The sequence below is a fragment of the Manis javanica genome, chromosome 9, assembly GCF_040802235.1.
Source record: "Manis javanica isolate MJ-LG chromosome 9, MJ_LKY, whole genome shotgun sequence".
NCBI lineage: Eukaryota > Metazoa > Chordata > Mammalia > Pholidota > Manidae > Manis > Manis javanica.
Genome location: NC_133164.1, coordinates 72,209,537 through 72,235,012, shown reverse-complemented (window position 1 = coordinate 72,235,012; position 25,476 = coordinate 72,209,537). Strand labels below are relative to the sequence as shown.

Sequence of the window (25,476 nt, the reverse complement as noted above, 5' to 3'; positions counted from 1 at the left end):
TACGCCTTTAAAAAAGGCAAGATCTGAATATGTAGAGAGCAAGGGGCTTTCTAGGGCTCCAGCGCAACATGAGCAGATTTGGTATCAGAAATTTAGATGGTCATCTTCAGCAGGGAAATCAGCCTAGTTGTGGGCTTTGTGGGCATCAGATTAGATTTGGTAAGCAGTTCAATGCCCAGTTCCCAAAATACTGGAGACAGGGCTCAAATGTCTCCTACTTCCATCAAGGAGGGAAAATTAGGGATATATAGGACTATAGTGACATAAGAAGTTCTATCAAGATTAGTTGTATCCACCATAATGGACACAGTATTAAATTAATTATATCTATCAAGATTCAATTCAATTTAGTGGCATGTTTAAGAGGATGAGGGGAGGACAGAGAATCCCTCAGGCAGAAGAAACACTCATTTGCAAAGTCACTGAAAGAGAAGAAGGCTTGTTAATTTTAAAGAACTTTAAGAAGGCACATAACCAGTTAGTACAGTGAAGTTGTTAAAAGCTCTTAGTCTGAAGTCAGACTAAGGCTTCAACTCTTAAAGCCTTATTTATTTATTTACTCTATGCCTTCAGCAAACTGTTTAACCTCTCTGTTCCTTGGTTTCCTCGATTATAAAGTGGAAATATTAATAGTCCCTATCATACAAGGTTTTTGATGATGAAATGGCATAACATATATACAGGGCTTAGCACCATGCCTACCACATAGTAGGTGTTCGAGAAGTGATAATCTTTATTGTTACTGATTTTAGGCTGGGTTGTGTGAAGTTGTTGGCTGATTAAGGATCCTGGACATTATTCCAATGGAAGCCCCTGAAAATTTTGTCACAGTTTTAATAGGATTTTTGTTTTAAAAAGATAGCTTACTTAGTACTTCTTTTAAGAAATCACAAAGGGAAGATGTATTCTAGAATTTACTACCAAGAAAAGTTTAGCTATTTTTGATGAGTAGGTACCTTTCTCTCTCTTAGATGAAATTCTGTAAATGGTTATTCCTTCTTCTCACTTTGACAACCACAAAGCTTTGGGCCAAATCTGAAGCTCTCAGGCCCTTGCTGCCTGCACAGTCGTGCTCCCTTCCCCTACCTCCCATAATTGCTTCCTACTCTTAAAGGTATTTTCTGATTCAGTTATTTATTCTTCATTAAATTGTTTTTCATTGAAGTGTTGTTAATATACGACCTTATGATGTTTTCAATGTACATCACATTGGTTCAACAGTCCCAGTGATCAACTTATATCATGATTGAGAATTATTGTGCCCCTTTATCCGCAACCACCCGATAACCACTAGTCACTTCTCACATCTATGAAGTTCTTTATTCTTATTTATATTTTAGAGTTATTTTTCTATTATTCCTCTTTAAAGCTATGATCTATGAGGGTACAAACAAAAACAAAGGACATACGCACCACAGCCTCATAATGCATGAATCACGCACCACAGATGCGTTCACAGCATGCCACCAAAATCACTCTTTTGGGGTAAACCTAGTCAGATGGAGCAAGAAAATCAGATGGCCCAGGAAACCTCTCTTTATGCACAGGGGCAGCAGGTGAGGAGAGTGCAAAGGACTGAGGCCTCCTGAGTAGCAGGACAGTTCGGATGATTCTGCCTGGGAGCAGAAGGGGGCCTGAAAGTGACATACTGCCGCTAAGTTACACACAGGCTCAAGTTCAAAGTTTTTAGTTTTTGTATACAAATGTTTTCCTGAAAGTACTTCACCCTCTTCATAGCCTTCAGTTGCTCCGCTGTTCTGTGTTCTCAGCTCATGGGACCCCTTGAATGTTTCCCTTATCTCCCTTCTGAGCCTGGACTTCCTGGTCAAGCCATTTCAACTCTGAGGCCTCTGGGCACAGCAACTTCCTACACACCTTTTACCTTCTACCATTCCAATCATCAGCCTGGGTCATTCATACTGTCTACTTTTTCTCCTCCTGGGTTGGGAAGCACTGCTGACTGTGAGTCTGCCATGAACTCCCTCACTGCTAATTATTAATGCTTCTATTCATCCCTTGACTATCATATAGCACCACCAGCTGCTCCAAACCTTTCCCACACTATAGAGTGTAATGTATTGGTCTTCCCTGATATTCAACCACTACATTACAGATTGACTTAAATCTACTCTACATTAACCAACCCATCTTCCTTCTATTTCAGCCCAAAGCACTGTGTCACCACATCCTCAGCACGAGCTCTCCTTTGCACCATGACTGCTTCTATGCATGCCTTTCTCAGGAAAGGAGAAATTCCTCTCTTCTAGGTTAACCATTCCCTCTGTGCCCTTGACCTCATCATCCCTTGTTTACCCTGGGACCTAGTTTCATCACTCCTTCTTTTCCTGCTTATACTCTTTTCTTTTCTAACACTAAGATCACCACCACTAACGAAACTGTGACACAATACTGAGTTCAAGGAACCCTGATTATCCCTCTGGTCTTTCCTTTTCTCCTTCCTTCTACCCTGACTACCTCAAAATAGTTTTGTAATACCTTTCTCCCTCTCCTCACCATCCATGTGTCCATAACCTCTTGAAATCTGGCTTTATATCCCCATTGATTGAAAAGTACTCTCCTTAAAGTCATTGGTGATATCTGAGTCACCCTTACTCTGAGCTCTCTCCCCTCAGGCTAATCAGGACAGAGACTGTGCTTACTTTCCAAGACTCTTTTACTTCACCAACTCGTCTCCTCACCTGCCTGCTAACAAAAGCATAATCAGAACTCCTCAGCCTTCTTTTAAGATCTCATTATTAATTATAGTTTCACTCAAAACTTCTATGCAAATAATTCTCCCATCTATACTGCTAATAATAAGCTCCCCTTTTTATAGAGAAAAGGATTTATCGAGTATAACTTACATAAAATAAAATGCAAATTTTTAGCTGGTTACTTATGATATCTGATAATTGTATACTGAGTATAACTACCACTTAAACCAGATATAAAACATTCACCAAGGTAGTTCTTTATCCAGTCAATTGTCCCTTCTCCCCAGAAAGAATGAAAAGAGCCGATCACTTTTCAACTCCTATTATTATTAGTGTTGCCTGTTCTAGGCATGTAAATAGAGCTCCATGCAAACAGAACCATACATTATATGCTCTTGTGTGTCTAGCTTCTTTTGCTTAGCATATGTCTGCTATATTTGTTCATGTTGTTGCACATATAAGTACTCATTCCTCTCTGTTGCTGTGTCCTTCCTTGTCCACTGTATTACTATACTACAATTTGTTTTGGATACAGTATCTTACTGATGGGCATTTGGGTTCCTCCTGCTAGAGAAAAAAGGTTGCTATGCCAATTGTACAAGTCATTTAATGGACATTTTGTTTTCATTTTTCTTAGGTAAACCTAGGAATGGAATGCTGGGTAGATGTTTAACTTTGTAAGAAACTGTAAAACAGTTCTCCTAAGTGACTGTACCATGTTATGCTCCCACCTGTAATGTATTAGAGTATACTAGTTGTTTCATATCCTCACTAACATCTAGTATTATCAACCTTTTAAATTTTAATCATTCCAGTTGATAATGTAATCACTCTGGTTTTTAATTTCTCTGATGACTAATAATGTTGAGTCATTTTTCATATACTTACTGGCCATTTTTATTGGCCATTTATAGATCTTCTTTTGTGAAGTGTCTGGTTCTAGTCTCTTGCTCATTGTTAAATTGGGTTGTTTGTCTTTTTGCTGTAGAATTTAAGTTCTCTTTTAAATGTCATTTGCTTCTGAAACTGCAACTGCCAACAGCTCATATCAAACTAAGTGTCCTTATGTTATCTCCAACAGCACATTTAAAACCTAATTTATAATTTTTTAGTGGGGAACAAGACCTCTCTAGTGCTGTCAACCACACCACAAATATTCTTCAATCATATTTACTTGAAATCTGAACTAAATGCTTTCCTCTTGACAGTCAATATGAATTCTTGAGAGGTAGTAGAGTATAATTATTAACATACAGGCTCTGGAACTGCATGGTTCAAGTTCTGCCAGTTATTTGTTGTGAGACTTTACACAAATCACTGAATCTTTCGGTGACCATCTCACAAAGTTTTTGTGAGGTTTAAACAAATAAATCGTGTAAAGTATTTAAATAGTACCCAACAAAAAGGGAGTGCTCAATAAATGTTACTTGTTATTTTTAGAACTGGAAACACCTTTAGCTTTAAACCTTTTCTCATGATTCTCACAACTAGTATCTTATTCTAGGCCTTCAGCCTGTTACCTCTACACAATTCAAATAGTCTCTTAAATGGCATCTTTTCTCCTCCTCTAATTGAGACTGCACATCCTGATGGATTTATCTTCCTAAAAAAGTCTTTATACACATCATCACATTTTTGGTTCACACATGTCCAATCTAACAAATAATCCTAACTCTTTATCCAGACACTCAAGGTCTCTGACAACTTGTCTTTACAAACCTCTCTAACATGTGCCTCTTAATACAGGAGTAGGGAAGGAATTCAAAGGGAATTACAAAAATTATGCCTAAAAGAGAAAAACCCAGAAGCAGCAATATAAGCATATTACCTAGGGATATGGAGGTAAATCTAATCAGCTAAAAGAAGTGAAAAGTGGTTGCCTCTGAGGAAGGGAAATGGGGGTGGAGAGGAAGATGGGAAACTGATATTTTTTTAAACAAACCTTGGAGGATTATTTGACTTCTCATACTAGTACATATTCAACTTCTGTAGAAATATGAACTTGGGGGATAGGAAGATACACGTCAAGAGAGACAGACAGGAGGAAAGAAAGAAAGACTGATTCTTAACTGAAGTGGAGAGCATGATGTGTAGTTTGCCTGTCCACACTGATGGATAATCCATAGATCACGTAAGGAACAAATCCCTTTACAGGGATCAGACATTGGTCTCATTCCTATTCCTACTCACTACATAGGTGGTCTCCATCTGTCAAGAAGTGCTGGTGACTGTACTTGCAAAACATACAGCCAGTCTGAGCACTAACACTGTGGGTCCCGCTGCTACCCTAGTCTGAGCCATTACCATGCTCACTCGGACTGTGGCAGCCTCCTAGCTGGTCTCCCTCTTTCCACTCTTACTCACTTCCATCTATGCTCAACATAGCAGCCAGAATGGTGCTTTTAAAATGTTCGATTAGATGCAATCACTTCTTTGCCCAAAACTCTCTAATGGTTCCCTAATTTTATTCAACATAAGAGCCAAATTCCTTATAATGCCCTACAAAACCCTCATATCTGCCCCACTATTTTCCCAATTTCTGTTCTGACCTCATTTCCTATAGTTCTTCCTCCTTATTCACTCCTGTTCTTCCCTTTTGCCCTCTTCTCTCCAGCCATCCTGGCCTCCCTGCTCTTCCTGGAGCACACCAAGCACTGCTGCCTCAGAAACTTTGCACGCGCTATTTCCTCTTCCCGGATCACCCTCTTCTCCCATGTCCATATGATGGTGTTTTCCAATCTTTGCTGAAATGTCAGAGAAGCATACCCTGACCACTCTATTTGATACTGCAATCAACTCTTGCACTACCCATGTCTCCTTCCTTGCGTTATTATTGCCATAGCATTTATCACCATCTAATATTCTATATAATCACTTGTTTTGCTTATTGTCTCTTTTGCCGCACTGGAATGTAAGGTTCATGGAAACAGGGATTTTTATCTGTTTTCCTTGTTGTGGTATTCTCATCACACAGAACAATGTGTGACACATGTTTGGTTTTCAACAAAGATTTCTTTATTGAAATCTGAATGAATGAGTAAATATAAGAAAGAAAGAGAACAGAAAAGAACAAAAGGAAAGAAGAAAGGGAAGGAAGAAACTTGGCCGAAGCAATGCAACAATTAATATGGTGGAACCAGATCCACCTGGCCTCAAAGCCCATATCATTCTATTATGGCACCAGTAAAGAAGCTTCTAGAGAAACAAAAAGCTCAATAAGCAGTAGCATAAAAGAGACAAAAAAAAAGTAAGAGGCAAGTCAACTATCTTTCGTGAAATACAATTAGGAAAGGATTCAAGTAGAACTATTTATTTAGAATTCAACTGTAAATAATATATTTTTCAAAACTACATAAGTATGTATAATTCTTACTTTTAAAAATAACTGAAATTAAAGATAATTTTGAATCAATTGGAGACCTGCTTTCAACAAAGATGGAGTAACAGGGGCCAGATTTACCCTCCTGCCTGAAACAAACCCCTCGCCAAACAAACAAAAAGCTGACAAAAAATATATGAGACACTGAACATCAGGCAAACAAGAAGAGTGATCCCTGAGAAACAGGAAAGAAATTATGTAAAACCTAGGAATGCCCTCAACTAATGCTTGGAGAGAGTGTCTAGGCTATAATATAGGGAAGGGAAACCCAGGCAGAGCCCAGCAAATTTCTTGAGTTGAGGAGACAGAGTTGTGAATCTAGGTAGACCAAGTCCTCTGTAGGCCACAAAATAGAGAAGAGAGAGCTACGTACAGAGAGAATTCCAAAGATGCAGAGAGGTCACCTTGAGTATTTAGGAGAGTACTGATTGGCACATATGTGTGAGAAAACTATCCAGGCCAGACAAAGAGCCATCTGAGAGTACTAGAGAGAACAGTGCCTGTTCCTGCTGGCCAGGCTAAAAAAAAGAAACTCCAGAAGTCATGGGGCATAGGGAGGACTACTACAAAAGGGAAATAATTAAACCTAGATGCAGCACTGCTCCAACCGTAAAAGGAAGACCCAGTATCTCAAACTATTCTCAAGTAATAGAACTGTCAACATGAGTTACAGGAATACAAAATGGAGTGGCAACCAACAAGCTAAAACAGACAATGTCTGTCACCCAAGGGCTGCTGGGCTTGTAAAGAATCAGGAAAATATGACCAAAAGCTGAAGAGAACCATCAACCATTCAAAACTGAACCAGCACTGAAAGAGGTGCCTGACTGAGGACACTAAAAGTTACTAAAATTGTATTACAGATGTTCAAAAAGCTAACAGAAGACATGGAAGGTATAATAAATAGAAAAAAAGGCCCTAGTTAAGCTCATAGAACAGAAAATCAGCCACAGAAATAGCAACTACATAAAATGTAAAACAGAGAGAAAAAGGTTTTTTTGTTTTTTCCAATGGAAAAGAGCAGCAGTAAGCAGAAGCTGGGAAAACTTCAAACAGCATAATAAATGTGTAATTGGAGTCTCTGAAGAAGAGAGGGCATAGGTCAGAAATATTAAGAAAATAATGGCTCAAAATTTCCTGAATTTGATGGAAATTATGCATTCACAGGTCCTAGGAGCTCAATGGACACCAAACATAAGACTTACAAAGAAAGCCACACAAAGGCACATCATAATGTACTTTGCTGAAACCAACAGTAAATAGAAAACCTGAAAAATCAGCCAGAGAAAAAAGGCAATTCACATAGAAGAATAAAGAAAAAGAAGAATGACAGATTTCTTGTCAGAAACAATGTAAATGAGAAGACAGTGGAGCAACATCATGAAAGTACTGAAATAAGTCAACCTAGAATTATATACCCAACACAAATATCTTTCAAAACAAATAAAATAAAGATTATTTTAGACATACAAACACTGAAAGATTTCATCACCAACAGACCTGCTCTATAAGAAATGTTAAAGAAAATCCTTCAGGCAGAAGAAAAATTACACCAGGTGAAAATATGTATCTACCCAAAGGAATGAATGCATATACATATAGGAATGCAGCAATGTTAACTCCACTAGTAAATATGTAATAATAAAAAACTATATTGAAATCTCTTTAAAACATAATTGACTATTTAAACAAAATAATGATACTATATTTTATGTTTTATAAAATAGGTGTAAATAAAGTATATGACAAGAACATAAAGGCCAAGAAAGGCAAAACAAAAGTATGTTATTATAAGGTTCTTATATACTCTACATGAAGTGGTGAATATTACTTGAAAGGACGCTGTATGATAAAGACTTGTACAGGAATGTTCATAGCAATTAATGTGTAATAGCCAAAAACTGAAAGTAACCCAAACTTCTATAAACCCATGAATGGTTAAGCAAATTGGAGTATATTCATACAATAGGATACTACTTACAATAAAACTACAGTTGACTCCTGAACAACATGGGGGTCGAGGGTGCCAAATCCCTGCGTAACTGAAAATTCATGTAGAACTGTTGACTCCTCCAAAATGTAACTACTAATAGCCTACTGACTGGAAGCCTTACTAATAACCTAAGTAGTCAGTTAAAGTACAGTTTGTATGTTGTATGTATTATATATTGTATTCCTGCAATAAAGTTAGCTAGAGGAAAGAAAATGTTCCTCAAATGGCTGCAAATTTCCAGAAATTTTCCAATATATTTTAACAGAAAAAATCTACATATAAGTGCACCCATGCAGTTCAAAACTGCGTTGTCCAAGGGTCAACTGTAATTACAATAAGAGGAAATGACATGTGGTATACACAAGAAAATGGATGAATCTTGACATAATTATACTGAAAGAGAGAAAGAAACCAAACCAAAAAAAGAGTACATACTCTAATGACTACATTTATATAAAGCTCTAGGAGACACAAACTAATCTATAGTGACAGCAAACAGATCAGTGGTTGTCTGGTGATGAGGTGGAGCAATACAGATTAAAAAGGGGTACAAAGAAAGTTTTGAGAGTGATGGATATTTTAATTGTGATGGTTTATTTCACAAATGTGTATGTGTCTGAAAACCTGTAAGTTGTACACATTATATAGATGCAATTTATTATATGTTAATTATTCCTCAATAAAGCTGTTTAAAAAGCAATTTTGACTTAAATTCAGGTTAAAAGTCAAAAATATTTAAGACTAGTGACAATGTTATGGCTCCATAAAGTAAAAATAAAATAGATGAATGCTAGAAATAATAAAATGTTTGTAATTTTTTAAGGGTTAGCATGGATTACAGAGGACAATCAATCAAATACTTTCTCATTAGAGATAAGGGACTGAGTCTCAGAGAGATTTAGTGATGTTCCTTAGGTCTCACAGGTGTAGGTAATAGCTTACTGAACTGTAAGAACCACAATGGCAGAGGCTGTGTTATTTAGGTCACACCTGTATCCCCTAATACAATGCCTGAGAAACAGTAGGAGTTCAGTAAATGTTTGCTGACTGATCTTTATCCTGGAAAGAAAGGTAAAACTGAAGATACAAGGAAAGAAAATCTCTCTTGAATATTACTGAAATTTTCTCCCTATCGTTTATTCTCCAATCTCTTTAACACAGATGACAGAATTAAGCAGTAGCTTTAATATCATAAACACAAGAGAATAAATTGTATTCCAAAATTTAAGCTTACTGGATATTTTCTTATATTATAATGCTTAAGAATGTCTAATCCGCATTACTGATTCTTTTTTCTATTTAGTTGTTTATTTTCTTTCCTCCACCATAAAACATCAGCAGGGACCACATCTATTGGTTTCACTGCTATATCCTCAGTGACTGGAACAGTGAGTGCATCCAAATTGAAAGAGCTTTCCCTTTCACTCTTTTCCTAGCAGTAGTCGCCATTCAAAAAGCCTGTGATCACACATTAAATTTTGTTTTAGTTGTTCCATGTATGTATGTGTATCTGTGCTTTATTTATTTTTTTAAATTTTATTTTGGTATCATTAATCTACAATTACATGAAGGACATTATGTTTACTAGGCTTCCCCCTTCACCAAGTCCCCCCCACATGCCCGTTCACAGTCACTGTCCGTCAACATAGTAAGATTCTGTAAAATCTCTACTTGTCTTCTCTGTGTTGCAGAGCCCTCCCCGTGACCCCCACACACTATACATGCTAATTGTAATGCCCCCTTTCTTTTTTTCCCACCCTTATCCCTCCCTTCCCACCCATCCTCCCCAGTCCCTTTCCCTTTGGTAACTATTAGTCCATTCTTGGGTTCTGTGCTTCTGCTGCTGTTTTGTTCCTTCAGTTTTCTTTTGTTCTTATACTCCACATATGAGTGAAATCATTTGGTACTTGTCTTTCTCTGCTTGGCTTATTTCACTGAGCATAATACTCTCTAGCCCCATCCATGTTGTTGCGAATGGTAGCATTTGTTTTCTTCTTATGGCTGAGTAATATTCCATTGTGTACATGTACCACGTCTTCTTTATCCATTCATCTACTGATGGACATTTAGGTTGCTTCCATATCTTGGCTATTGTAAATAGTGCAGCGATAAACATAGGGGTGTATCTGTCTTTTTCAAACTGGAGTGCTGCATTCTTGGGGTAAATTCCTACAAGTGGAATTCCTGGGTCAAATGGTATTTCTATTTTGAGCATTTTGAGGAACCTCCATACTGCTTTCCACAATGGGTGAACGAATTTACATTCCCACCAGCAGTGTAGGAGGGTTCCCCTTTCTCCACAACCTTGCCAACATTTGTTGTTGTTTGTCTTTTGGATGGTAGCCATCCTTACTGGTGTGAGATGATATCTCATTGTGGTTTTAATTTGCATTTCTCTGATGACAAGCGATGTGGAGCATCTTTTCATGTGTCTGTTGGCAATCTGAATTTCTTCTTTAGAGAACTGTCTATTCAGCTCCTCTGCCCATTTTTAATTGGGTTATATGCTTTTTGTTTGTTGAGGTGTGTGAGCTCTTTATATATTTTGGATGTCAACCCTTAATCGGATCTGTCATTTATGAATATATTCTCCCATACTGTAGGATACCTTTTTGTTCTATTGATGGTGTCCTTTGCTGTACAGAAGCTTTTCAGCTTGATATAGTCCCATTTGCTCATTTTTGCTTTTGTTTCCCTTGCCCGGGAAGATATGTTCAAGAAGAGGTCACTCATGTTTATGTCTAAGACATTTTTGCCTATGTATTATTCTAAGAGTTTTATGGTTTCATGACTTACATTCAAATCTTTGATCCATTTGGAGTTTACTTTTGTGTATGGTGTTAGACAGTGATCCAGTTTCATTCTCTTACATGTAGCTGTCCAGTTTTGCCAGCACCATCTGTTGAAGAGACTGTCCTTTCCCCACTGTATGTCCATGGCCCCTTTATCGAACATTAATTGACCATATATGTTTGGGTTAATATTTGGAGTCTCTATAATGTTCCATTGGTCTGTGGCTCTGTTCTTGTGCCAGTACCAAATTGTATTGATTACTGTGGCTTTGTAGTAGAGCTTGAAGTTGGGTTGTGAGATCCCCCCCCCCCCACTTTATTCTTCTTTCCCAGGATTGCTTTAGCTATTCGGGGTCTTTGGTGTTTCCATATGAATTTTTGAACTATTTGTTCCAGTTCATTGAAGAATGCTGTTGGTAGTTTCATAAGGATTGTATCGAATCTGTATATTGCTTTGGGCAGGATGGCCATTTTGGCGATATTAATTCTTCCTAGCCAGGAGCATGGGATGAGTTTCCATTTGTTAGTGACCTCTTTAATTTCTCTTCAGAGTGTCTTATAATTTTCAGGGTATAGGTCTTTCACTTTCTTGGTTAGGTTTATTCCTAGGTATTTTATTATTTTTGATGCTATTGTGAATGGAATTGTCTTCCTGATTTCTCTTTCTATTAGTTTATTGTTAGTGTATAGGAAAGCCACAGATTTCTGTGTGTTAATTTTGTATCCTGCAGCTTTACTGTATTCCGATATCAGTTCTAGTAGTTTTGGAGTGTTAACTTCTTCTTTACCAATCTGGATTCCTTGTATTTCTTTGTTTTGTCTAATTGCTGTGGCTAGGATCTCCAGTACTATGTTGAATAACAGTGGGGAGAGTGGGCAGCCCTGTTTTGTTCCCGATCGCAGAGGAAAAGCTTTCAGCTTCTCGCTGTTCAGTATGATGTTGGCTGTGGGTTTATCATATATGGCCTTTGTTATGTTGAGCTACTTGCCCTCTATACCCATTTTGTTGAGAGTTTTTTATCATGAATGGTTGTTGAATTTTGTCAAATGCTTTTTCAGCAATATATGGAGATGATCATGTGGTTTTTGTCTTTCTTTTTGTTGATGTGTGTGGATGATGTTGACGGCTTTTCGAAAGTTTGTACCATCCTTGCATCCCTGGGATGAATCCCACTTGGTCATGGTGTACGATCCTTTTGATGTATTTTTGAATTGAGTTTGCTAATATTTTGCTGAGTATTTTTGCATCTACGTTCATCAGGGATATTGGTCTGTAGTTTTCTTTTTTGGTGGGGTCTTTCCCTGGTTTTGGTATTAGGATGATGTTGGCTTTCATAGAATGAGTTTGGGAGTATTCCCTCCTCTTCTATTTTTTGGAAAACTTTAAGGAGAATGGGAATTATGTTTTCTCTGTATGTCTGATAAAAAAATACCTGACATAAATCCATCTGGCCCGGGGTGTTTTGTTCTTGGGTAGTTTTTTGATTACTGCTTCAATTTCTTTGCTCGTAATTGGTCAGTTTAGATATTCTGTTTCTTTCTAGGTCAGTCTTCGAAGGCTGTATTTTTCTAGGAAGTTGTCCATTTCTCCTAGGTTTCCCAGCTTGTTGGCATATAGGTTTTCATAGTATTCTCTAAGAATTCTTTGTATTTCTGTGGGGTGCATTGTGATTTTTCCTTTCTTGTTTCTGATTCTGTTGATTTGTGTTTACTCTCTTTTCCTCTTAATAAGTCTGGCTAGAGGCTTATCTATTTTGTTTATTTTCTCAAAGAACCAGCTCTTGGTTTCATTGATTTTTTTCTTTGTTTTATTCTTCTCAATTTTGTTTATTTCTTCTCTGATCTTTTTTATGTCCCTCCTTCTGCTGACTTTAGGCCTCACTTGTTCTTCTTTTTCCATTTTTGATAATTGTGACATTAGACTATTCATTTGGGTTTGTTTTTCCTTCTTTAAATATGCCTGGATTGCTATATACTTTCCTCTTAAGACTGCTTTCTCTGCTCGCCCACAGAAGTTGCGGCTTTGTGTTTTTGTTGTCATTTATTTCCACATATTGCTGTATCTCCATTTTAAGTTGATCGTTGATCCATTGACTATTTAGAAGCATGTTGTTAGGCCTCCATGTGTTTGTGAGACTTTTTGCTTTCTTGGTACAATTTATTTCTGGTTTTATACCTTTGTGGTCTGAAAAGTTGTTTGGTAGGGATTTCAATGTTTTGTAACTTACTGGGGTTCTTTTTGTGGCCTAGTATGTGGTCTATTCTGGAGAATGTTCCATGTGCACTTGAGAAGAAAGTGTATCCTGTTTCTTTTGGTTGTTGAGTTCTGTAGATGTCTATTAGGTCCATCTGTTCTAGTGTGTTGTTCAGTGCCTCTGTGTCCTTACTTATTTTCTGTCTGGTGGATGTGTCCTTTGGAGTGAGTGGTGTGTTGAAGTCTCCCAGAATGAATGCTTTGCTTTCTTTTTCCTCCTTTAATTTTGTTAGTATTTTTTTTACATATGTTGGTGGTCCTGTATTGGGTGCATATATATTTATAATGTTTATATCCTTTTGTTGGCCTGACCCCTTTATCATTATGTAATGTCCTTCTTTATCTCTTGTTACTTACTTTATTTTGAAGTTTATTTTGTCTGATACTAGTATTGCAACAACTGCTTTTTTCTGTCTGTTGTTTGCATGAGATATCTTTTTCCATCCCTAGTCCTTATGTCTGTGCATGTCTTTGGGTTTGAGGTGAGTCTCTTGTAAGCAGCATATGGATGGGTCTTGCTTTTTTACCCATTCTATTACTCTGTGTCTTTTTATTGGTGCATTGAGTCCATTTACATTTAGGGTAATTATTGAAATGTATGTACTTATTGCCATTGCATGCTTTAAGTTTGTGGTTACCAAAGGTTCAAGGTTAGCTTCTTTACTATCTTATTGTCTAATTTAACTCGCTTATTAAGCTATTATAAACACGGTCTGATGATTCTTTATTTCTCTCCCTTCTTATTCCTTCTCCTCCCTTCTTCATATGTTGGGTGTTTTGTTCTGTGCTTTTTTTAGGAGTGCTACAGTCTAGAGCAGTCCCTGTAAGATGCCCAGCAGAGGTGGTTTGTGGGAGGCAAATTCCCTCAATTTTTGCTTGTCTTGGAATTGTTTAACCCCCTCCTTCATATTTAAATGATAATCGTGCTGTATACAGTATTCTTGGTTCAAGGCCCTTCTGTTTCATTGCATTCAGTATATCATGCCATTCTCTTCTGGCCTGTTGGGTTTCTGTTGAGAAGTCTGATGATAGCCTGATGCATTTTCCTTTGTAGGTAACCTTTTTTTTCTCTCTGGCTGCCTTTAATACTTTGTCCTTGTCTCTGATCTTTGCCATTTTAATTATTATGTGTCTTGGTGTTGCCCTCCTTGGATCCCTTTTCATGGGAGTTCTGTGTACCTCTGTGGTCTGAGAGGCCATTTCCTCCCCTAGTTTGGGGAAGTTTTCAGCAATTATTTCTTCAAAGACACTTTCTATCCCTTTTTCTCTCTTTTCTTCTTCTGGTATCCCTATAATGCGGATATTGTTCCGTTTCGATTGGTCACACAGTTCTCTTAGAATTCTTTCATTCCTGGAGATCCTTTTATCTCTCTCTGCATCAGCTTCTCTGCATTCCTGTTCTCTGTGTTCTAGTACATTAATGATCTCTTGCATCTCGTCCATTCTGTTTTGAAGTCCTTCCAGAGCTAGTTTTATTTCTGTATTCTCCTTCCTTAGTTCTTGCATATTTTTCTGGACGTCCATCAGCATGGTTATGACTTTTGTTTTGAATTATTTTTCAGGAAGACTGGTTAAATCTATCTCCCCAGGTTCCTTCTCAGGAGAAGATGTAGAAGATGTTGAAGCTGTCTGGGTTAGTCTGGTCTGGATCAAATTTTTTTTGCCTTTTTCATGTTGATAGGTGCAGTGGAGTGCTATTGACACATCTATCAGCTGGGAGAGTCAAGCCTCTTTCCACTTGGCTCCTGTCCTTTGTTTTCTGGGACAACTGCGACCCCTAGTGTCTTGTGTTGGGCAATTGTGTGTAGACTGGGTCTTTGTATTTTGCCTGGCCGGTATGGAGGAAGCTCCCTTTCTCAGGGCTGTGGACAGCCTCAGGCTGCTGCTCTGCTATGGTGGGGCCCCAGAGGGGTAATGGACGGGGAGCTGTTTGGCTGTTTACCTCCATGAGGGGTCTAAGAGCTGTTGCCCAGGGGTTTCTTGTGCCTGGAGTTCCCTGGAATTTCCAGCTGCTGGACTGTGACCTGGGATACTTCCATCCAGCTGTGGGGTCCCCTGTCACTTTAAGACCTTCAAAAAGCACTCGCTTTTCTTTGTCACAGGGGTGCCAGCTTCAGGACCCACTCACAGCTCCTACTGTCCTGCTTCCCTAGTTTCTAGCACCCCATGCATGCACTGTGTCTGCGCTCTGGTGTGGATGGCTAGGGCTGGGTTGTTTAGCAGTCCTGGGCTCCCACTCCCTCCCTGCTCCGACTCCTCTCTTCCCGCCAGGAGCTGGGTTGAGGGGCGCCCGGGTCCTGCCTGCCTGCAGCTTGTATCTTACCCCCTTTCACCAGGCGCTGGCTTCTCGCAGGTTGTGGATGTAGTCTGGCTGTTGTCCTGTGACTTCTGGTCTCTCTTTTAGGATTAGTTGTATTTGTTGTATTTTCAAAAATATATATGTTTTGGGGAGGAGATTCCCACTGTCCTACTCACGCCACCATCTTCTAGGACCTCCATGTATATGTCATTACTGATTCTTAAACAAGCAGAGGTATTAACAAAAATACTCCATGGAGATTAGTCACACCTTCAAATTAAATAAAAAAAGAAGTGCTTACCAAAAATTTCTCCACTTTTTGCATATTCTGTGACAAAGTACAACATATTTTTGGTCTCCATTACCTAATGATAAATAATTCCATATTAGTCTGACAGAAAAGTATTCCAATCCTCATCTGTTGCAATTCAACATTCTTTGGAGTTACCTAAGTTAAAACTTTTAATCAAAGTATCAAACTTATGAGAAATTCAGAAGCTATCCAAGTGTACAAGACTGACAATAACCTTATGTTAATGCTTTTGTGAAAAATTTTGATCTTTACTTTTCCAAGTGAGGTCCATGTACCAGCAGCAGCACTGACCAAGCTTCTGTTAGAAATGCAGAACCTCATACCCTACTCCAGACCTATGGACACAGAATTCACACTTCAACAACATACCCAGGTGACCATTATAGACATCCAAGCTTGAGAAATGCTAATATAAATGAAGGAATTTTGAACATCAACTTTTTACCACCTCCTTACTGACTTTCTAGCCCTGTGTGATATGGTAAACTCTAGTTAAGGAAAGAATAATAAAAAAGCTCAGTTTATCTGGCCAGTATCCTAGCTAATCTGGCACAATATGATATTCCTCATACAATACTTTAATGTTCCTACAAAGTACTGTTATTTTAAAACACTGTTTAAAAGCTTCCTCAGAACTCCCCTGTAATACACTTTTATTAGGCTTTCTAGGTTTTTCTAGGTTCAGAAAAGCAGCATGCCAAACCTGATTTTTTAAAATTATATTGAGCCCAAAAGGAAATGAATTTATAGAATCAAATGAGTGAAAATTTAGTTGCTGTCTACTGAAAGGCTGAAGGGTAGTTTTTTCTCTAATACATAGGTTTAGGACTATTCCCTATCACACCAGAAAACTAAGAGCTACCTACAGTTAGGGTCTAAATAAGTCAAATAGTAAATCAATTTTAACTGATAAATTACCATGAGTTTCATGGTAGTTTTAATCTCACTTTGGCTTATGATTAATCAGACTTCTAAGGATGTGATTGGCTTCTTAAAAACATCCTCTTTAGTAATTAAAAGAGAAAAAAAAAGCTTAAAAGGAGAAATACTCTGGTTTAAATTTGACCTAAGTGGACCTCTGTAGTTTACAACTTTATGAATTGTTTAGAGGTGAACACCACAGACTCATTCTTGACTAAGGATAATGCTAATGATCTCCATTGGTCTCCACATATTTTCAATTGCAAATTTCTATCAACAAAGTTTTTTAGCTAAACATACATACCTGTATGTACATGTGTATATATATATATACACACACATGCCTATATATGTGTGTATTTATAAATATATACAGACACAAATTATATACTTGTGCCACTATGTAAGTATATTATATACATTACAAAGTGCTCACAAGAAGATAACCACAAAAAAATAAGCATAAATAGAATTTCTAATATTTCCTTATTGTACCCCAATGGACACCTGTGCTAACCCATTTATGTGCACACACTGAGGGGGAAAAAAGACCCTGATTTGTAAACCAATGTCTGTGGTATAAATGCTCCTACTTTTTCTGATGTGGAGCTACTGACATGGTATTGATCAACTTGCAGAACTTTTTAAAATTTAACAGTCAGCTCTCACAAGCCCATATGGGCTTAGCACAGCACACCCTGGGTGCAAACATCACACTTTGTAGACTGAAGTCATGGGTTCACATAATGTGACATTTTACTTAAAGATAGTTTTCTAACACAAAAATTCTACATAGTAATGAATGGAAATATTCCAAAAATTGTGTATTATTATTATTATTCTGACATGAGTTCTTTTTAAAATTTTGATAAATTCTTCCTTTTACAAAACATGGCTTTCACTTGAGATGGGTGCAGTTTAGGTTACAAAAGTTATATCTTAATCAAGTTGATTTCTTTAAAAATGTCTCTTACTTTAATCTGATAAAATAACCCAAACAAAATATAAGATTTTGTGCCAGGTATTACAAAACAAGACACTAAGTAATATACTATTTTAACTTTTATATTTCATGAAACATAAACAGTGTATTTTTTGAATAAGCAAAAATGCTATACCCTCATTAATAGGGCCACCACCAAAACCCTGTGGGTTTAAGCAGGGTATCAAAAATGTATGACTAAGACATTCTTAAATAAATAATTTTCAGTGTGAGAGAGAACTGAAAATTAAGCTACTAGTTTTTGATTTCCTAATTTTTATTTAAATGTAGAAAAATGGATGTACTCAGCTTAAGAAAAGTATATAATAAATCTTTTTTATAGATTAGAAAAACTACCATAAAAGAGAAAAATGATGATGCAAAATACAGAAATGAATGTGAAAGCATTAAGAGATATAAGGCTAAGCCATACCTGATAAAGTTTAATTATGTGTGGGTGGTCTAACATTTTCATTATTTGTACTCAGTAGATTTTCTCAAAGTTCACTGCATCCAGTTGAGATTTATCATTTTTATTGCCACCTGCATTCCAGACACAAATAAAAACAATTAGTATACAACAATTAACATTTCCAAATTACAATTTATTTAATACATGACATCTGGGACTTCACTGTAGGTTCCTATGACAATGGTGATACTAAGCTTAAATTCAATGCTCATTTATTAATTCAACAAATATTTTATACACATATACTACGTTTAAGTCACTGTTGTAGATTTCATTGGAGATTTCCTTTAGTGTGCTATGAAGAATAACCCTGCAGAGTTACTTTTTAAATAAAATTCTTTCAGTAAAATTGTAATGCCTTTTAACTCCATTTATAAACTGAAGAAATAAAATCTCAGAGGTTACAACTAGTTATTATTTGACTGCAAATGGTATACATATATAAACAAATGATCAGCCAAGGAGAAGACACTTCCTATTATACTGAAATACAATTTTTCTAGAAAAGCCAAGTGGTAAGTTTCAGAGTATAGACATGCCTTTGTAGAAAAAAGCTAAATATAAAATATTAAAATCCATCTACATGAAGAAATACCAATTGGATTAGGTTTTGTTTTGAAAATCCAAGTGCAAAAACTGAAATGTTAAATAATTACACTATATTTTAACTTTGACAAAGGAATTTGATTTAAAAAATATGGCCTCTTCCTCCCATAACTAGATAAACCCAAACCACTCCAAGGTTAATATCTTGAAGGAACTGCATTGAAGGTAGTCTGAATAACTAGGTACTCCGAAATCAACAATCACATATATTTTCTCATTCAACCAAAAAAACCTCATTTTTTAGTTTAAAAAATTATGTATTAGTAGATACTTGGTTAGGAAATAAGCCATTCTGAGTTAGATAAAATTTTCAGATAATTGGGAACCACCCAAACTTACAGTAAGTTCTGAAGGAATTATAAAATGTACTTAGCATTCCACCCTTAAGTATTCTGAACATAATTCAGACTTACATTATTTCAGGGTAATATTTAGTATCAATTACTGTATATACTATAGTAGTTCAATACTCCTAAAAGGTACCCAAGAAAGTAGCACTCAGCTTGTCAATTCACTTAATTCCTTCAGACTCCTGTTTATACAATTAGCTTTTCCTTCTTTCCTTATGGCTGCTGCGCTGTCCTTTGCTGTTACCTCCTAATGCTTCACTGTAAGGTTTATTTCTTACCTTTCGCTATTTTTAACTTGATGTCCACAGCTTATTCTCTGATTCTCATTAATTGTAACTCACAGAAGACCTTGGGATTCCCAGGGAAATCAGATAATTAAATATAATGAATAAAATCAAATGTATTGCCTAAGAAGAAAGGGGGAAGTCCCTTCTCTAGGCAGCAAAGTGTATAGGTTTTGTCATAGCTGTTTTCACTATGCTTGGTAGTATTTATTTCCATAATCAAAATATTTTAGAAAATTAAATGTGCTAAACTTTGCTAAATAAGAAAACTGACTAAAGCAATCTTCCTTCCCCAAATAAGAGCATGCTAGAATACAGCATTAGTTACTTTGGTTAAAAGCTGCCAAATAAAAAGATAAGTATATATTTTAATTCCATCAATATTCCTTAGGAGTATGACATGGAAGTTTTCACAAGCATACATTTTTTGAAGTAAATATCTTGCCCTACAATTCCTGGAGTGTGTTTAAATACCAGTACCCCTCCCAAACAAAAATCTTATTTTATAATGAAATGGGTTACAACATTTAATAAATAGAAAAAGAATTGGACAGAAATGAATCATGTTTTAAAAAATTTTTGGCATGATTACTGTCACTAAGAAAACTTTTTTATTACATGTGTTATCTTGAATATCGTATTTAATGTTAAAGAAAAAGTTTAGATACTAAGTATCAGTTGAAGTGGTATTACCAAAACTTACGATCTCTTTGATACTCTTTTGGGAACTTGGTCTCAATGAAAAAGTGAAAAACAGATAAATTACCTAATTAAACTTTGGTAATAACTAGTTACAAACCTCATTATTTAACTTTTCTCAGCCAAAAAATTCTCAAGTGACAAAATATAATTCTCTCCTCAATTTTATCTTGGGTCACAGAATATGCATATAGGACCACAGGCCTGTATATTTGTATCTTTACACTGTTAGCCCTTGTTGTAAGGTTGCTAAACAGGATTATGTAAAAGTAAAGCACTGAAGAAAAATTAGAGCCTGTGTCAACATGCTCCATATCACAGCTAGTGCTGGTCTGACTGCTGTAACAAGTAGTCCCCAAATGGGTAATGATTCAAAAACAGTTTACTTCTTGCTCAAGTAGCAGAACTGGATGGATGAAGACATTTATAGGTGGACTTCCTCCATGCAAGCATATGATGTTCAAGGAGACTGTACTACCTGTAATGGATGGCTTCCATGGCTACCCTGAATGTTGTCTCCATCCCAGTCACACAGAAAGACAAAAAATTTGGAGGAGCCCTCATGAGAGGTTTTTATGGGCCATACCTGGGAAGTGGCACACATTGTTTCTGTATACTCCATTAATGGGAACTCGGTCACATGAGCATACCTAAATGCAAGGGAGGCCAAGAAACAGTGCCATTGTATGTCCAGGAAGAAGAGGAAACAGTGGATTTGTGATCAGCTAGCAAGCAGTCTCTGCCATCCTCTTTTAAGTAATTTCTTAGCAGTGAGGCTCTTAACCAAGTACTTCCCAGAAGTGTAATAATGATAATGATGATGAGTTTCACAACTACACAGCACTTTTTTATTTAACGAGATACTTCAACATATTTTATTCTATTTCTCAACTTTGTGAAGTAAATGGAACAAGCAGTACAGCCATGAGTTGATGAAATTGAGGTTCAAAGGATGTTACATAATCTACAAAACTCCTAAAGCTCAAGAGAATTAATAGGAAAAAAACCTCAGGTCTTCTAATTTCAAGTTCAATCTTTTCACTCTTTCAAAGATTCTGTTATTCACACATTTAGTGAACACCGTTGTGTACCGGGAATTATGCTCAGGATACAAAAATGAACAAGATCGGATTCTTACCCTCAGGTAATTTAATAGGTCTGTGAGAACAAAGTAAACACATTTTCAGAAACAGATTTTATCAACAGAAATCTACATTTGGAGATTTCCCCAACCAGTGTGTGTACAAAAATCCCAACTTACAAAAGGGCTGTGTTCCAATAGTTTATTTTAAAGATAACGATGAACTTAGATTTCTGGAAATTTACTCTCTATATCCTTTCTTTATATAGTTCAGAACACAGTACCAAGGAGAAAATCCAGATGGTCACAATAAAGTCAGGCAAGGGACTTTGTAACAAACTGGATAATCCCTTTTGTTCTTATTCATCTTACTTATTCAGCTCTCTAATTCCTAATTATGCATGCAATATCTTTAAAGAAATAAACCTTCAGTGACTTTCTATGGAGATAAAAAACATTAATATTCCTTCTGCTAGGGGACAATGGAAGGTTTTCTATACAACTCTGGAGTGTATACTGGATAAACTGGAATGGTTTCTATTAAACTAAATCCCATGTAAAGTAGCAAGACTGAATATTCAATCTCAGAAATAAGGAATAAATCCAAAACAATGAAATACCTGATATGTTATATGGCAATTATCTCAAAAAACAAACAAACCATTTTCACATATTGTTTACAAAGATTAAAAAGTAAACAACCTTGTGAGCTGAGGTTCAGTGAGATAGCCAATTTTATACATTGCTAGCAGGAATGAAAAATAGGTCATAATTACTCTGGAAGGTAATTTGGCAGTCTTTATCAAGAACCTTAAAACATCATCCATCCCATTTATTCTAAAGATTCTACTTCAGAGAAATTATTTGAAGGAAATAATCTGAAATTATGAAAAAGATTTATGTGTGAATATATTCAAAGAATACTATTTATAATACAAAAAAACAAATCATAATTGAGAAATAATTACATGAATTATGGTAAATTTATGACTATTATACAACTATGAAAAGTTTCAATTCAATTCAAATCAATTTCAATATAGAGAAATTCTTATATTAAAGAAAAAATCAGGAGATCAGTGCAGTCTCAATACAACATATATATAATTCAGAGTAGGAAAAAATAGATAAAAATGTAACCAAAATATTGTCAGTGGGTGAAAAACTCATGAATTACTTTATTTTCCTGCGTTACACTTTTATGTGCAATTTTTCTTCAATAAGCATGAATTACTTTTCTAATAAAAAATGAAAGTTATTGTATTTATCATATATGCCAGCTTTTCCATCTGTGAAATATTAGTCATTTTCATCATTTTATTTTCTAAATCCTCTATTTTCTAAAGTTTTATTAGTTTTATAAGATTTAAGTATTAAATAAGGATATATACATGTAAATGTTTCCAACAATGTTAAGTAAAAGTACACATAAAAGTAGCAACTGTGTATGGAATATTATTCAGCCATAAGAAGAAAACAAATCTTACCATTTGCAACAACATGGATGGAGCTAGAGGGTATTATGCTCAGTGAAATAAGCCAGGTGGAGAAAGACAAGTACCAAATGATTTCACTCACATGTGGAGTATAAGAGCAAAGAAAAACTGAAGGAACAAAACAGCAGCAGAATCACAGAACCCATGAATGGACTAACAGTTATCAAAGGGAAAGGGACTGGAAAGGATGGATGGGAAGGGAGGGATAAGGGCAGGGAAAAGAAAGGGGGCATTACGATTAGCATGTATAATGTGAGGGGGAGTATGGGCGGAGTGGGCTCTACAACACAGAGAAGACAAGTAGTGATTTTACAGCATCTTACTATGCTGATGGACAGTGACTGTGAAGGGGTACATGGGGGGGACTTGGTGAAGGGGGGAGCCTAGTAAACATAATGTTCTTCATATAATTGTAGATTAATGATACCAAAAAAAAAAGGTAAGGGGAAAGTATATTCACACCTATTTGCTGATTGGAGGCATAGATTATACCTGAGAGGGGATCAGATAAAACTAACAGCAGCTTCGCTTTGAGGAGGGCTGGAAGACTTTTTAACTCCGCCGTTGTGCTGACCAAACTCTCTGCAACGATGGAAGCGTTCTTGAAAAGTGGCTAGTACCACTGAGACCCGCACCTTTAATTTTCTGTAATTCTAATTCATTCCAATAGCCATGTGCATGAGTGGCTTCCATATTGGCCACACAGTTCTGTATGCTTCCGGAACTTTCGAACTCTGGAACATCTCAATATATTATCTATTTTTAAAAGCTAAATAAAACTTAAATTTGAAAAAAGTAGCAAATGTGTGAAATACAAATTTGCAAAGAATACAACGGATTAAATGTAAGATCAGAAATGAAACTAGGTTAATGGATAAAAGGAATTGTTTCATTTTTCAAATCGTAATTGAACATTAATGTTACCCTGTCTTTTTGATAATTAAAAAAATTATTTGACTTCTCATAAAAGAAATAATAATCTCATGTACTTAAAGAAACCACACATACAAAAGTGGCTTTGGGGAACTTTATAAGGAAGTTACACAATAAGAGCTATTCTTCTAGTAACAAATTAGAAGGCATTAATTTATGTTTGCTGTCTCAGGTAATATTTGCTTCAGTGCTATTTACTATAATGCCCTAGTTCCAACTGTCCTTCTCAAGTACCAAGCAGCATTATCCTTATCATAAAATTAGATCTTTGAAATTAAAAATAAATGTACTTTTCAAACTTAGACATCAAGTTACGGTGGAATGATAACATACCAGCCTACCATTTGATTGAAAAGTGAGTGTGATTGAGTGGTCCACAGATGAAAGGGTTTCCAAAATCAGTAAAAGTTAGTAGTAAAACTGATATGGAGTTCTCAAGTTACCCTTTATGAATAAATAGACATTTTTCCAATTTAAAATTTGACTTTTAAAACATAATAATTTATGTAATAAAATAAATCCTTATGAAGATTCAACCATACTTTTAAAATGGTGGGTAAGGCAAACAGATTGGAGGAAAGGTAGATGTTGTTACATTTTTAGATCACCTGAGAATTCTATTACTATGGGATTACCCTGAGGAAATTATCAGGTATACAAAGAGATGTGTGTATATGTATGTATATACAGGAATGGCCTCTGAAACATTATTTAAAAAGAGAAATAATCTAAACATTCAATAACAGGAAATGGATTAAGTAAAACAGGGTCAGTCATATGTAAGGATACTATGTAACCATGCTTCAGACACTTTTTTTTAACTTGGGGAAATGTTAATTATACAGTAAAAAACATTATATGTACAGATGACATCAATTTTTATTATGCACAAGATATATGTGAATAACTGGGAGGATATGAACCAAATATTAACAGTGGATCTCTGGTGGAATTAAGGATGTTTATTTTCTTATTTAAGCTTTTCAAAGATGCCTATAATGAATATGCATACCTTTTATAACTGGGGGAAAAACACATAAATACTATGTTTATTTTAAAGAATATTAAGTGAAACAAATGTTAGCATAATTTTTTAGTTCATCCAAGATTCTGTTCTTAAACTGTTTAAAGTATATTTTAAATGTATTTTAAAATGAAAAGTTTCTTTTGAAATTCCCAAAAGCATACCTTTCTCAGACTGGATGTATGGGCTGTTTCTCTCTGAAGTATGGGAAAGTGTTCTCCATAAATGTTTTGAATAGATAAATCTTTACATAAATAACTCATTTCAAAATATGGACATGGAAGGTAGAAGAGGTACTAGGTACACTAAAGCAGAAAGAAAGATATCTTAATAAATCTTTAGAATCCCTTTCACTCAAAGGAAATGAATCTGCCATTGGCAGTGGGCCATAAACCAAATGTCGTCATATGAATCCAAGAGGCCAGTTTCAGTTATTTCTAAATACATGTTTTTTTTAAATCTGCCTTATATTGAGATAGAAGTTCCCACTGGAATTAAAATCAGAACACATTAAACTCTGTTAAAGTTAAAAATTTCTACAGAATATAAAAACTTTACACAACTCTTACTTTGTATTTGCTGTCGCCTCCTGGCCCCCCATCAAAGAACAGATTGTTCTAAATAATATTTAGCATAATAATTTGCCTTGACTGGGAAAAGCAAGGCAAATTATTGCCTTGTCTGGGGATTACTTATCTGGGTGCCAAGAAACTAAGGAATGATTTCTAATAAATCATACATAGTCCATGCAAATATAATTTTTATTTCAACACACAATTAAAAATCACACATAGGTGTAGATACAAATATTAGTGATTAAGTTATTTGGTAACAAGTCCTTCTGTTGCATATAGTACAGCTGTTTCTTGAATCTGCACTATTTC

At 35.9% G+C, this 25,476-nt stretch overlaps 1 long non-coding RNA gene across 1 annotated transcript in view; it reads right to left on the bottom strand.

Moving 5' to 3' along the window:
- The window catches only part of LOC140843531 (uncharacterized), a 48,964-nt gene extending 29,420 nt beyond the window's left edge, over nt 1-19,544 (bottom strand). Inside the window, exons 1-2 of the long non-coding RNA XR_012121373.1 lie at nt 18,081-19,544; nt 15,733-15,796 (exon numbers count right to left, since the gene is read on the bottom strand). This is a non-coding gene — a long non-coding RNA (uncharacterized lncRNA). The remainder of the gene's footprint in view (nt 1-15,732; nt 15,797-18,080) is intronic.
- Nucleotides 19,545-25,476: the final 5,932 nt, after the last annotated feature.